Consider the following 14840-nt stretch of genomic DNA (forward strand, 5'->3'; position numbering starts at 1 on the left):
GATTCAATGCAATCTCTAGCAAAGTACCAAGGACATTTTTCACAGAACTAGAACAAAATATCTTAAAGTTTATTTGGAAGTACAAAAGACCCAGAATAGCCAAAGACATCCTGAGAAAGAAAGATGGAGCCTGAGGAATCAGGCTCCCTGACTTTAAACTATACTACAAAGCTACAGTCATCAAAACTGTATGGTAGTAGCATAAAGACAGCAATGTAGATCAGTGGAACAGGATAGAAAGCCCAGAATTAAACCCATGCACCTACAGTCAACTAATCTATGACAAAGGAGGCAAAAATATACAATGGAGAAAAGCTAGTCCCTTCAATAAGTGGTGCTGGGAAAACTGGACAGCCACATTGAAAAGAATGAAATTAGAGCACTTCCTAACACCATACACAAAAATAAACTCAAAATGGATGAAAGACCTAAATGTAAGACTGGATACTATAAATCTCTCAGAGGAAAACATAGGCCAAACACTCTCCGACATAAACCACAGCAATATCTTCTCAGATCCACCTCCTAGAGTCTTGACAATAAAACAAAAATAAACAAATGGGACTTAATTAACCTTAAAAGTTACTTCACATCAAAGGAAACACTAAACAAAACAAAAAGAATAGGAGAAAATGTTTGCAAATGAAGCAACTGACAAGGGATTAATCTCCAAAATTTATAAATACCTTCTCCAGCTCAATACCAAAAAAACAAACAACCCCATCAAAATATAGACAGAAGATCTAAACAGACAATTCTCCAAGGAAGACATGTAGAAGGCCCAAAAACACATGAAAAGATGTTCAACATCATTCACCATTAGAGAAATGCAAATCAAAACCACTATGAGGTACCACTTTCCACCAGCCAAAATGGCCATCATCCAAAAATCTACAAACAGTAAATGCTGGAAAGGGTGTGGAGAAAAAGGAACCGTAGCACACTGTTGGTGGGATTGTAAATTGGTGCAACCACTGTGGAAAGCAGTATGGAGATTCCTCAGAAAACTAAAAATAGAACTACCATTTGATCCAGTAATCCCCCTCTTGGGCATCTATCCAGAAAAAAACATCACTCGAAAAGATACATGTACTCCAGTGTTCATTGCAGCACTATATTGCAATAGCCAAGACATAGAAACAACCTAACTGCCCATTGACAGAGGAGTGGATAAAGAAAATGTATACATATACACAATGGAATATTACTCAGCCATTAAAAATGAATGTAATAACAGCATTGCAGCTACATGGATGGACCTGGAAATTATCGTGCTAAGTGAAGCTAGTCAGTGAGACACCAATATCATATGCTATCACTTACATATGGAATCTAAAAAAAGGACACAATGAACTTCTTTGCATAGCAGATACTGACTCAGGCTTTGAAAAACTTATGGTTTCCAAGAGACAGGTTGCAGCATGGGGGGATAGGCTGGAGTTTTAGATGGAAATGCTATAAAATCAGGTCGTGATGATCATTGTACAACGATAAATGTAATAAAACTCATTGAGTAACTTTTAAAAATGTGGTAAGAAAATATAATGGAATACTAGGCAGCTTTTAAATAAAAAGAATACTTCCTCACTTGTTATACAAAAATAAACTCAAAATGGTTTAAAGACCTAAATATAAGATATAACACTATAAATATCCTAGAAGAGAACATAAGCAAAACCTTCTCAGACATAATCATAGCAATGTTTTCTTAAAGCAGTCTCCCAAGGAAAAGACATAAAAGCAAAAACAAATAAATGGTACCTAACCAAAACTTAAAAGTTTTTGTACATCAAAGGAAACCATAAAAAAAAAAGATGTCCCACAGAATGGGAGAACATCTTTGCAAATGAGCGACTGACAAGGGATTAATCTCCAAAATACACAAATATCTCATGCAGTTTTATATCAAAAAAACAAATCCAATCAAAAAATGTTCAGAGGATCTAAATAGACATTTCTCCAAAGAAGACAAAAACAGCCAAAAGCACATGAAAATATGCTCAACATCACTAATTACTAGAGAAATGCAAATCAAAACGACAATGAGTTATCATCTCGCACAAGTCAGAATGGATGTCATCAAAAAGTCTACAAACAGGAGTTCCCACTGTAGCACAGTGGGTTAAAAATCCAACTGCAGCAGCTCAATTCAGTGCGGGGGTGAGTGTTCGATCCTTGGCCAAATGCAGTGGGTTAAGGATCCAGTATTGCCACCGCTGCAGCTCAGATTCAATCCCCAGCCTGGGAACTTCCATATACCATGAGTGTAGCCATTAAAAAAAAATGTCTATGAACAATAAATGCTGGAGAAGATGCGTAGAAAAGGGAACCCTCCTCTGCTGTTGTAGAAATGTAAATTGGTGCAACCACTATGGAAACTAGTACGGAAGTTCCTTAAAAACTGAGTATTGAATTACCATATGATCCAGCAATCCCACTCCTGGACATACATCCAGAGAAAACCACAATTTGAAAAGATACATGCACCCTGGAATTTCTTGCTGGTGGATTAAGGATCTGTCACTGTAACTGCTGTGGCTCAGGTCGCTGTTGTGGTGCAAGTTTGATATCTGGCCCAGGAACTTCCCCATGCCACAGAAACAGCCAAAAAAAAGAAAAGATGCATGTACCCCAGTGTTCATTGCAGCACTGTTGCAATAGCCAAAACATGGAAGCAACCGATCCATCAACAAGGAAATGGATAAATAAGATGTGGTGTGTATATACAGCCATATTACTCATATTACTCAACCATAAAAAAGAATGAAATAATGCCATTTGCAGCAACATGGATGAACCAAGAGCTTATCATACTAAGTGAAGTAAGTCAGAGAAAGACAAATATCATAATATCATTTATATGTAGAATCTAATAAAAATGATACAAAAAACTTATTTACAAAAGAAAAACAGACTCAAAGATTTCAAAAGTGGAAATCTTGAGGGGAGGGATAAATTGGAAGGTTGGGATTAATATATATACACTACAATATTTAAAATAGATAATTAGCAAGGACTACTGTACAGCACAGGAATATCTACTCAATACTCTGTAATAATCTACATGGGAAAAGAATCTGAAAAAGAATGGATATATGTATATGCATAACTGATTCACTTTGCTGTACACCTGAAACTAACCCAACATTTCAAGTCAACTATACTCCAATAAAATTTTCTTTTAAAGGGGAGTTTCCATTGTGGCTCAGCAGGTTAAGAACCTGACTAGTATCCATGAGGATGCAAGTTTGATCCCTGATCTTGCTCTGTGGGTTAAGGATCTGGCATTCCAAAAGCTATGGCATAGGTCACAGATGCAACTCAGATCCAGCATTGCTGTGGCTGTGGTGTAGGCCAGGAGCTCCATCTCCAACTGGACTCCTAGCCTGGGAACTTCCATATGCTGCAAGTGCAGCCCTAAAAAGACAAAAAAAAAAAAATTTAATGAAAAGACAGCCTACAGAATGGGAGAAAATGTTTGTAAACAATGCAACTGACAAGAGGTTAATAGCAAAAATATGTCAATAGCACATACAACTCAATATTGAAAAAGCAAACATTGCAATCAAAAATTGGACAGATGACCTAAGCAGACATTTTTCCAAAATCATACAGACGGCCAACAGGCACATGAAAAAATGCTCAACACTGCTAATTATTAAATAATGCAAATCAAAACCACAATGAGATATCACTTCACATTGGTCAGAATGGCTATCAGCCAAAATCTACAAATAAATGCTGAAGAGGGCATAGAAAAAAAGGAACCCTCCACCATTGTTGATGGGAAAGTAAACTGGTGCATCCACTATGGAAAAGAGTATGGAGGTTTCTTAAAAACTGAAAATAGAGCTGACATGATCCAGCAATCCCATTTCTGGGTGTATATCCAGAAAAAATGAAAACTCTAATTTAAAAAGATATATTCACCCCAATGTTCATAGCAGCACTTTTCAAAACATGGAAATAACCCAAGTGCCCATCAACAGACAGCTTTGGCTTGAGAAGATGTATACACACACACACACACACACAGAGGAATATTACTCAGCCATAAAAAAAAGAATGAAATATTGCCATTTGCAGAAAAATGAACAGACCTAAAGAATAGTGTACTTAGTTAACAAAGTCAGACAAAGATAAATACTACCTTATATCACTTATGTGTGGAATCTAAAAAATAATAGCAATGAATCTATATAGAAAGCAGAAATAGACTCACAGGCATAGAAAATAAACTTATGGTTACCAAAGGGGAGAAGGAGGGAGAGAGGGACAAATTATGAGTATAAAATTAATAGACACAAACTATACTACATAAAATAGATAAGAAACCATTGAATAAGAATTATATTCAATATCTTGTAATGGAATGGAATATAATCCTAAAAAAATAACTGAACCACTTTGTTGTACTCCTGAAACTAACACAATATTTTTTTGTCTTTTTTTTTTTTTAGGGCCACACCCATGGTATATGCAGGTTCCCAGGCTAGGGGTTAAATTAGAGGTGTAGTCACTAGCCTACACCACAGCCACAGCAATTCCAGATCCGAGCTGCATCTGTATGACCCTACCCCACAGTTCATGGCAATGCCAGACCCTTAACCCACTGAGGGAGGCTAGGGATCGAACCTGTGTCTTCATGGTTACCAGTCAGATTCGTTACTCCACTAACACAATATTTTAAATCAACTATATTTCAACTTTTTAAAATTTAGAATAAATAAATTAGAAGAAAAAAAGGGAAAAAAGTAGGGATGGGAAAAAAATTAGATAGCATTATTACTAGAACAGGAAAAAAAAGAGTTGAGAGACTCTAAAATAAATTTAGCTCATGATAAAGATGGTATTTTAAATTAGCAGGAAAAAGCAAGTCAAACAAATCACATTAGATCAAGTAAATAAACATTTAGAAGAAAAGTTAAAATAAAATCGTATCCCAGACTCATTCCTTTGCTCAAAATCAATTCCATACATAGCAAAAACTTTTAAATTCTGAGAAAAGGTATGAGTGTATTTATGAATAATAATTTAAGTATAAAGTTCTTTTTAATCAGGCATAACAACCAGAAACCACAAAGGGGAGGTTTAAAAATCTGGATACAAAAATATTTTTATTTTCTGTATAATTTAAAAATAAAACATAAAAGTAAAAAAACAAACAACAAATTGGAGGAAATACTTACAGTGTATTTAACAGATAAAAAACTAATTTGCTTCATTTACTATGGGGGAATAAAAAGAAAAAAAATGAGTATTGTAAGTCCTTGACAGAACAGTCAAGCAAGAAAAAGAAATAAAAGACATCAGGTTTGGAAAGGAAGAAGTAAAACTGTCCCTATTTGCAAATGACATGATTTTATGTATTTAAAAATCCTTTTGATGCTAAAAAAAACTGTTATATTTAATCAATAAATTCAATAAAGTTGCAAGGTACAAAATTAACATACAAAAATCAGTACCATTCCTATACACTAACAATGAATTATCTGAAAAAGAAGTAAAGAAAACAATTCCATTTACATTAGCATGAAAAACAATAAAATATTTGCTAATAAACCTACCAAAGAAACTGAAAGATCTCTACTCTGAAAACACAAATTGAAAGAAAAAAAAAAAAAGGTACAAATAAGTGGAAAGGTATTCCATGTCCACAGATGAGAGGAATTAATATTGTTAAAATGTCAATACTACCAAAAGCCATCTATAGATTCAATGCAATTCCTATTAATGTTCTGATGGCCATACTTTACAGAAGTAGAAAAAACAAGCCTAAAGTTTATATGGAACCACAAAAGATTCCAAATAGCCAAAATAATCCTAAGGAAAAAAAACAAAGTTGGAGGCATCACACTTCCTGATTGCAAGTTACACTGTAAAGCTATGGTATAGAAACAAAAATAGTAATTTTAATAAGTAATAAAAACAGTATGGTACTGACATAAAAACAAATAGATCAGGAGTTCCCATGTGGAGTAGCAGGTTGAAGATCTGGTGTCACTGAAGTGCCTCAGGTAGCTGCTGTGGTGTGGGTTTGATCCCTGACCTGAGAACTTCTGCATGCCTTGGATGTGGCCAAAAAAAAAACAAAAAACAAACAGAAAAACTAATAGATCAAAGGGACAGAATCAAGAGCCCAGAAATATACTCAAGCATATGCAATCAACTAATATTTGACAAGGGAGCAAAATACTCAATGGATAAGTGTCTCTTCAATAAATGGTGTTGAGAAAATTGAATATTCACATGTAAGGGAATAAAATTAGACCCCTATCTTACATCACTTAGAAAAAAATTAACTCAAAATTGATTAAAGATTTAAATAATCAATTCTAGAAGAAAACATAGGCAATAAGCTCTTTGACGTCAGTCTCAGTAATTTTTTCAGACACATCTCCTCAGGCAAGGTAAACAAAAGCAAAAATAAACAAATGGAAAAAAAAACAAATGGGACTATATCAAACTAAAAAACTTCTGCACAGCAAAAGAAAAGAACCAATGGATAAAGTGAAAAGACAACATACAGAATGGGGAAAAATACTTATCAACCATATATTCAATAAAGGACTAATATCCAAAGTAAATAAAAAACTCATACAACTCAATGGCAAATAATAATCATAACCCAATTAAATACAAGCAAAAGATTTAAATACACATTTTTCCAAAGACAATATACAAATGGCCAATAGGTACATGAAAAGATGCTCTATACCACTAGTCATTAGAGAAATGTAATTCAAAGCCACAATGAGATATCACCTCACACCTGTTAGAACAGCCATAATAAAAAAGACAAGATAACAAGTGTTGGCAAGGATGTGGAGAAAAGGGGAACCCTTGTGCACTGTCTTGGTGAGATTTTAAAATGATATGGCCACTGTAGAAAACAATATGGAGGTTCCTCGAAAAATTATAAATAGAGCTACCATAGGATCCACCAATTCTACTTCTGGGAATAAACCCAAAGGAGAAAAAAACACTAACTCAAAAAGATATCTGTCCCCCCATATTCACAGCAGCATTATTTACAAGAGTCAAGACATGGAGAAAACTTAAGTGTCTATCAATGGATGAATAAAGAAATTGTAGCATATACATACTATATAATGGAATATTCAGCCATTTAAAAAAAGCAAGTAATACTGCCATTTTTTTCTTGTCTTTTTAGGGCCCTACCCATGGCATATGGACGTTCCCAGGCTAGGGGTCAAATCATAGCTATGGCCACTGGCTTACGCCACAGCCACACCAGATCCGAGCTGTATCTCTAACCTACACCACAGTTTGTGCCAATGCCAGATCCTTAACCCACTGAGCAAGGCCAGGAATCGAACCTGTGTCCTCACAGATGCTAGTCAGATTTGTTTCTGCTGCACCACGATGGGAACTCCAATCCTGCCATTTATAAAAACATGGATGGAATTTGAGGGCATTAGGCTGTGAAATAAGTCAAAGACATATATTGTATAATCTCATTCATACATGCAATCTTAAAAAAAAAAAAAGCCACACTCAGGAAAAGAGACTATATTTGTGCTTACCAGAGCTAAGGGTGGAGGGGAGGGAGAATTGGAGGAATATGGTAGAAAAGGAACAAACTTCCAAACTTAATTTAAATAAGTACATGGGATGTAATGTACAACATGATGACCCTGATTAACACTGCTGTATGACATATATGAAAGTTAAGAGAGTAAATCTTTTTTTTAACAGAAAACTTTATTTTCGTTTATTTCATTTAACATAATTTCAAAGTGGGTCTGTGCTCTAAGATGAGCAAAAGAACAGATATCCTAAATTTCATCAAAAGCTTTCTTTCACACTGGTCCTCTGAGTAAGGAATGGGGTTTCAGGGGCCCCAATGGTGACACCTAACATTTTATACTTGCAGATTTTACCTAGAGATATGGAAAGAAGAGAGACCAACAAACAAGCATCAACCTGCATGAGGGAACTATGTTAGTAAATTCGTGTGTTACACACTACCCACCTCTTAAGGGTCATAGCAATAATGACTGATTTTTCTCTCTGCAGAGTCTAGTGCATTTTTTTTGTTTGTTTTAAGTAAGATGTCAGAAAATGTGAAAATGCTGTACGTGTTTATCTTAATACACAAAAAATAGTGGTAAGTTTAAAAAGTCTCCATGAGTCCAAGTGGGACCATGACTACTGTGGACGGGGTTTACTCAATACACTAATTCCAAGTTTGGCAACCATCAGCCAATTGGCACCTACAACCAAGCCCACAGGCATACATTTTCCAGAGTGGTAGAATCTCATTCTCATAATGCCAGCCAAGGTTCCAGATGTATCTAAGAAAACCCAAATGTTTCCTGGATCCTGAGACAGCCAATAGGCCCCCAGGCCTGCTAAGCCACTGAAGAAGAGTGCAGTCACCAGGGACAGGACACTACCTGCTTTTGCATAGCCAATGATCCAATCAGAAACAACCAATGCTGCATAACCAAAGCCAATCCAAAATAAGGGCACTAAGGGACCAGAGTCCTTCTGCATTGTTCTCTTTCACTCGCACAGACTGAAGATTACACCAGGGCTGTACCTCCTTCCCAAAGATCTGCACTGGCCAATGGGAGCACACAGCCATGAGTCGAAAGAGTAAATCTTAAGAGTTCTCATTAGATGGGGAAAAAATTTGTTTCTTCTTTTGACTTTTTTTTATTGTATCTACATGAAATTATGAATGTTAACTAAACTTACTGCAGTAATCATTTTACAAGACAGTTGACCCTTGAACAACATTGACCCTCCAAACAGTTAAAAATCTGTATATAATTTATAATTGCCATTCATCTATGTGGCTCGTTTGTATCTACAGTCTGCTTTTGAAGATTCAACCGACCTCAGATTGTATAGTACTATTACATGAAAAAAAAAAATCTGTTTATAAGTGAACTGTGCCATTCAATCCACGTTGTTTAAGGGTTAACTATATACGTAAGTTAAACCATTATGCTGTACACCTTAAACTTATTCAGTGATGTATGCCCATTATATCTCAATAAAATTGGAAAAGAAAATAAGAAAAGAAAATATGGGCAAAGGATATGAAAAAGCAGTTTATGTAAAAAGGAATACAATGGGCTAAAAAGTACTTTAAAAATGCTCAACCTTACTATTAATTAAATGCAAATCAAAAGAACAAGATAACCTTTTCATCTATCACTGTCAAAAGTGAAAAAAAAGTTGAAAATTTATCAATTCCAGGTTGTTTCATAACCTTTTTTATTAGAGTATAGTTGATTTACAATATTGTGCTAATTTCTGTTGTACAGTAAAGCAGCTTAGTTACACACATATATACATTCTTTTCTTTAATATTCCTATCCAACTTGTGATGACAGAACATGATGGAAGATAATATGTGAAAAAGAATGCATATATATATGTGACTGGGTCACTTTGTTGTACCATAGGAATTGACAAAACATTGTAAATCAACTATACTAAAAATTTGTTAAAAATAGGAGTTACCGTCGTAGCGCAGTGGTTAATGAATCCGACTAGGAACCATGAGGTTGCAGGTTCGGTCCCTGCCCTTGCTCAGTGGGTTAACAATCCGACCTTGCCGTGAGCTGTGGTATAGGTTGCAGATGTGGCTCGGATCCCTCGTTGCTGTGGCTATAGCTCCAATTCAACCCCTAGCCTGGGAACCCCCATATGCCACGGGAGCAGCCCAAGAAATAGAAAAAAAAAAAAAAAAAAGATAAAAAAAATTTGTTAAAAATTTTAAAATAGGAGCTCCTGTCATGGCTCAGTGGTTAACAAACCCAACTAGCATCCATGAGAACATGGGCTCAATCCCTGGCCTTGCTCCTGGGTTAAGGATCCAGCATTGCCATGAGCTATGGTGTACGTCACAGACGCAGCTTGGATCCAGCATTGCTGTGGCTCTGGCATAGGCTGGCCACTACAGCTCAGATTGGACCCTTAGCCTGGGAACCTCCATATGCCACAGGGGCGGTCCTAAAAAGACAAAAAAAAAAGTTGTAATAACAATATTCCCTTACCTTACAGTTTATTCCAGGGGAATGGATAAAGTTCCCTGTACTGTGGAGAGACCTCATAGTCTATCCATTCTAAATATAAGAGTTTGCATCTACTACCCTCAAATTTCCAGTCCATCCCTCTCCCTCCTACCTCCCCCTTGGCAACCACAAGTCTGTTTTCTATGTCTACGAATCTATTTCTGTTTTGCAGATAGGTTCATTTGTGCTATACTTTAGATTCCACATGTAAGTGATATCATATGTATCTTTCTCTTTCTGACTTAACTTCACTTAGTATGATAATCTCTAATTGCATCCATGTTGCTGCAAATGGCATTATTTCATTCTTTTTATGGCTGAGTAGTATTCCATATTTGTACTCTATCTTCTCTATCCATTCATCTGTCAATATACATTCAGGTTGTTTCCAAGTCCTGCTATTGTGAATAGTGCTGCAATGAATATTGGGATGCAAGTATCCCCTTGAATCCTTGTTTTACCTGGGTATATGAAAATTTTTAATAGAGTATCATCAGTACTGGTAAGAGGTAAGAACATAACCTCTCAGCATACTCTCCATGTTGGTAGAAAGTATAAACTGATATGAACTTCTTGAAGAGAAATATGCTGACAGGTCTCAAATTTTAAAATATACTTAGTCTAATCTTTTAGTTGATACTTCCAATTAAAGGTAATACTTATTAAATCTTAAAATGAACATTCCTTTTGACCCATGAATCCTATTTCAATGAATTTATCTTAAACATATATTCATAAAAATGCTTTAGGATACATGAATAAGTATATGCATTATGACAGAGAAACATAAAAATATAGAAAATAACAAACATATCCATCAATATAGAACCAGCTAAGTGAATTATACAGCATCCATATAGTAAACACTATAGGATGTAGTAGAATGAGGTAGATCTACATGAATTGCTATGCATCTGTCTTAACTAAATGTAACTATCATAATTCAGAAAGGAGGGTGGGCACAAGTTGCAAATCAATACACATAACATTACGCCTTTTTTTGTGACCTAATTCAGAGTTCTGTAAATTAGCAGGAAGAGCAAAATATATGGATATTGCAGAGGCAACCAGCAGCACCTATCACAGATCATTTGATTCTTAAAACTAGGATTCTTTTGTTACTCCATAATGGGAAAATAGAACTGCTTAGTCTAACAAAATAGGTAGTTAATCCTATAAATTTCCATGGAAACATGATTTATGAGCTCCAGCCCTAGACTAAAGACAGACCCTGGTACTTCTGGAGAATCACAGAGGGGCAGGCTTTACTTCTAACTCTCCCTTCATTCTCATCCAAACACACACACATATACACACACACACACACACACACACATACTAGAAAGGAACCACCACAAGGGCAGGGCTTTAATTTGGTTCACTAGTATCTATCCCCAGCACATAGAATAATGTCTGGTACACAGTTATCTAGAAAGAGTAAATAATTCCAAAGCCAACATTGCAATAAAGTCAATGTAGCCCTATGGGAAATTCTGCCTCTCAGTCATTCTACAGGTTCACAATCAGCAAACCCGGGGTCTCTTTGCATTGATGCTATTTCCAGGAGCCTCATCAACTGAAGCCTGGTAATTCATTTATTACCTAGTTAATTGTACACATTTCATCCCAACTCTCTACCCTATATGCATATAAAAAGAGAAGACAAATGCTTCTATGGTGTAATCTAAGCAATACTACTCAAAGCCTATGATGAGATAAGAAGCTTTGCACCAGAATGTAAAACAATGACTGCTTCCTTCATCTAGAAAGTCTTGCTACACAGTCTTAGGGTGCAGATGATTTACACTCTGGTACAAACTCCATACCTCCTTTAGCAGAGCAGTAATAGATGAAGAACTGCTGATCATATTTTGAATAGCACTAATATAAAATAGGGCCTAAAGTAAACAAGTTCCAATACTTGAGAATCTCTCTTTGTGCTAAATAAACATTGCCTTTTTCATCAAATTTATTTCACCATTTATGGAGGGACCTGAAGCAGCACAGACATACCAGTTATAAGAATGAAAAGCAATTCTCAACAAAATCTTAGCCAACCGAATCCAACAACATATCAAAAAAATCATACACCATGACCAGGTTGGGTTCATCCCAGGTTCACAAGGATGGTTCAACATATGCAAATCAATCAACGTCATACACCACATTAACAAAAGAAAAGTCAAAAATCATATGATCATCTCAATAGACGCAGAAAAAGCATTTGACAAAGTCCAACATCCATTCATGATCAAGACCCTCGCCAAAGTGGGTATAGAGGGAACATTCCTGAATATAATCAAAGCCATTTATGATAAACCCACAGCAAATATAACACTCAATGGGGAAAAACTGAAAGCCTTCTCACTCAAATCTGGAACAAGACGGGGATGCCCACTCTCACCACTGCTATTCAACACAGTTTTGGAAGTCCTAGCCACAGCAATTAGGCAAACAAAGAAATAAAAGGCATCCATATAGGAAGAGAAGAGATCAAACTGTCACTGTATGCAGATGACATGATACTATACATAGAAAACCCTAAGGACTCAACCCAAAAACTACTTGAACTGATTAATAAATTCAGGAAAGTAGTAGGATATAAGGTTAACATTCAGCAGTCAGTCACATTTCTGTATACCAGCAATGAAATATTAGAAAAGGATATATTAGAAAAGGAATAGAAAAATACAATACCTTTTAAAATTGCACCTCACAAAATCAAATACCTCTGAATAAACCTGACCAAGGAGGTAAAGGACCTATATGCCGAGAACTATAAAACTTTAATCAAAGAAATCAAAGAAGATGTAAAGAAATGGAAAGATATTTCATGTTAATGGCTTAGAAAAATCAATATTGTAAAAATGGCCATACTAGCCAAAGCAATCTACAGATTCAATGCAATCCCTATCAAATGACCCATGACATTTTTCACACAACTAGAACAAACAATCCAAACATTTATATGGAACAACAAAAGGCCCAGAATTGCCAAAGCAATCCTGAGAAACAAAAACCAAGCAGGGGGCATAACTCTCCCAGACTTCAAAAAATATTACAGAAAAAAAAAAAAGGGAAAAAAAAAAAAAGAAAAAAAGAAGAAGAAAAAAAATATTACAAAGCCACAGTCATCAAAACAGTGTGGTACTGGTACCAAAACAGACAGACAGACCAATGGAACAGAATAGAGGACCCAGAAATAAACCCTGACACCTATGGTCAATTAATCTTTGACAAGGGAGGCAAGAACATAAAATGGGAAAAAGAAAGCCTATTCAGCAAGCATTGCTGGGAAACCTGGACAGCTGCATGCAAAGCAATGAAACTAGAACACACCCTCACACCATGCACAAAAATAAACTCCAAATGGCTGAAAGACTTAAATATACGACAGGACACCATCAAACTTCTAGAAGAAAACATAGGCAAAACACTCTCTGACATCAACATCATGAATATTTTCTCAGGTCAGTCTCCCAAAGCAATAGAAATTAGAGCAAAAATAAACCCATGGGACCTCATCAAACTGAAAAGCTTTTGCACAGCAAAGGAAACCAAAAAGAAAACAAAAAGACAATTTACAGAATGGGAGAAAATAGTGTCAAATGATGCAACCGACAAGGGCTTAATCTCTAGAATATATAAGCAACTTATACAACCCAACAGCAAAAAAGCCAATCAATCAATGGAAAAATGGGCAAAAGACCTGAATACACTGTTCTCCAAGGAAGATATACAGATGGCCAGCAAACACATGAGAAAATGCTCAACATCACTGATCATAAGAGAAAGGCAAATCAAAACTACCATGACATAACCACCTCACACCAGTCAGAATGGCCATCATTAATAAGTCCACAAATAACAAGTGCTGGAGGGGCTGTGGAGAAAAGGGAACCCTCCTGCACTGTTGGTGGGAATGTAAACTGGTACAGCCACTATGGAGAACAGTTTGGAGATACCTTAGAAATCTATACATAGAACTTCCATATGACCCCGCAATCCCACTCTTGGGCATCTATCCGGACAAAACTCTACTTAAAAGAGACACATGCACCCGCATGTTCATTGCAGCACTATTCACAATAGCCAAGACATGGAAACAACCCAAATGTCCATCGACAGATGATTGGATTCGGAAGAGGTGGTATATATACACAATGGAATACTACTCAGCCATAAAAAAAGAATGACATAATGCCATTTGCAGCAACATGGATGGAACTAGAGAATCTCATACTGAGTGAAATGAGCCAGAAAGACAAAGACAAATACCATATGATATCACTTATAACTGGAATCTAATATCCAGCACAAATGAACATCTCCTCAGAAAAGAAAATCATGGACTTGGAGAAGAGACTTGTGGCTGCCTGATGGGAAGGGGAGGGAGTGGGAGGGATGGGGAGCTTGGGTTTATCAGACACAATTTAGAGTAGATTAACAAGGAGATCCTGCTAAATAGCATTGAGAACTTTGTCTAGATATTCATGTTGCAACAGAACAAAGGGTGGGGGAAAAAATGTAATTGTAATGTATACATGTAAGGATAACTTGATCCCCTTGCTGTACAGTGGGAAAATAAATTTAAAAAAAAAAGAATGAAAAGCAGGAAAAAGAAGTGAGGGAGTGGGGGTATCAAATAAATTTGACCTAATTTACAATTTTACACATAGGAACCTAAAGTCATTTCTCAGAGCCTGTAACTAGTGATTAAATTGGTAGCAGATTACTGGCTGCATCCCAGACAGCAATAATGTAGTTAAAAATAGTAATTAAGCATGT

The 14840-nt window shown here is 36.0% G+C and overlaps 1 protein-coding gene and 1 pseudogene across 4 annotated transcripts in view; both read right to left on the reverse strand.

The window, feature by feature from the left end:
• CTNNA3 (catenin alpha 3) overlaps window positions 1-14840 on the reverse strand; it is a 1780789-nt gene that overhangs the window by 1725552 nt on the left and 40397 nt on the right. The gene's annotated exons all lie outside the window — the stretch shown is intronic.
• On the reverse strand, window positions 8173-8520 carry LOC146396853 (transmembrane protein 14C pseudogene; annotated as a pseudogene).

Source organism: Sus scrofa, chromosome 14 (genome assembly GCF_054392235.1).
Source record: "Sus scrofa isolate SSC_HxYL_T2T_F1_AM1 chromosome 14, Sscrofa_HxYL_maternal_Yorkshire_Landrace_v2.0, whole genome shotgun sequence".
Taxonomy (NCBI): Eukaryota; Metazoa; Chordata; class Mammalia; order Artiodactyla; family Suidae; genus Sus; species Sus scrofa.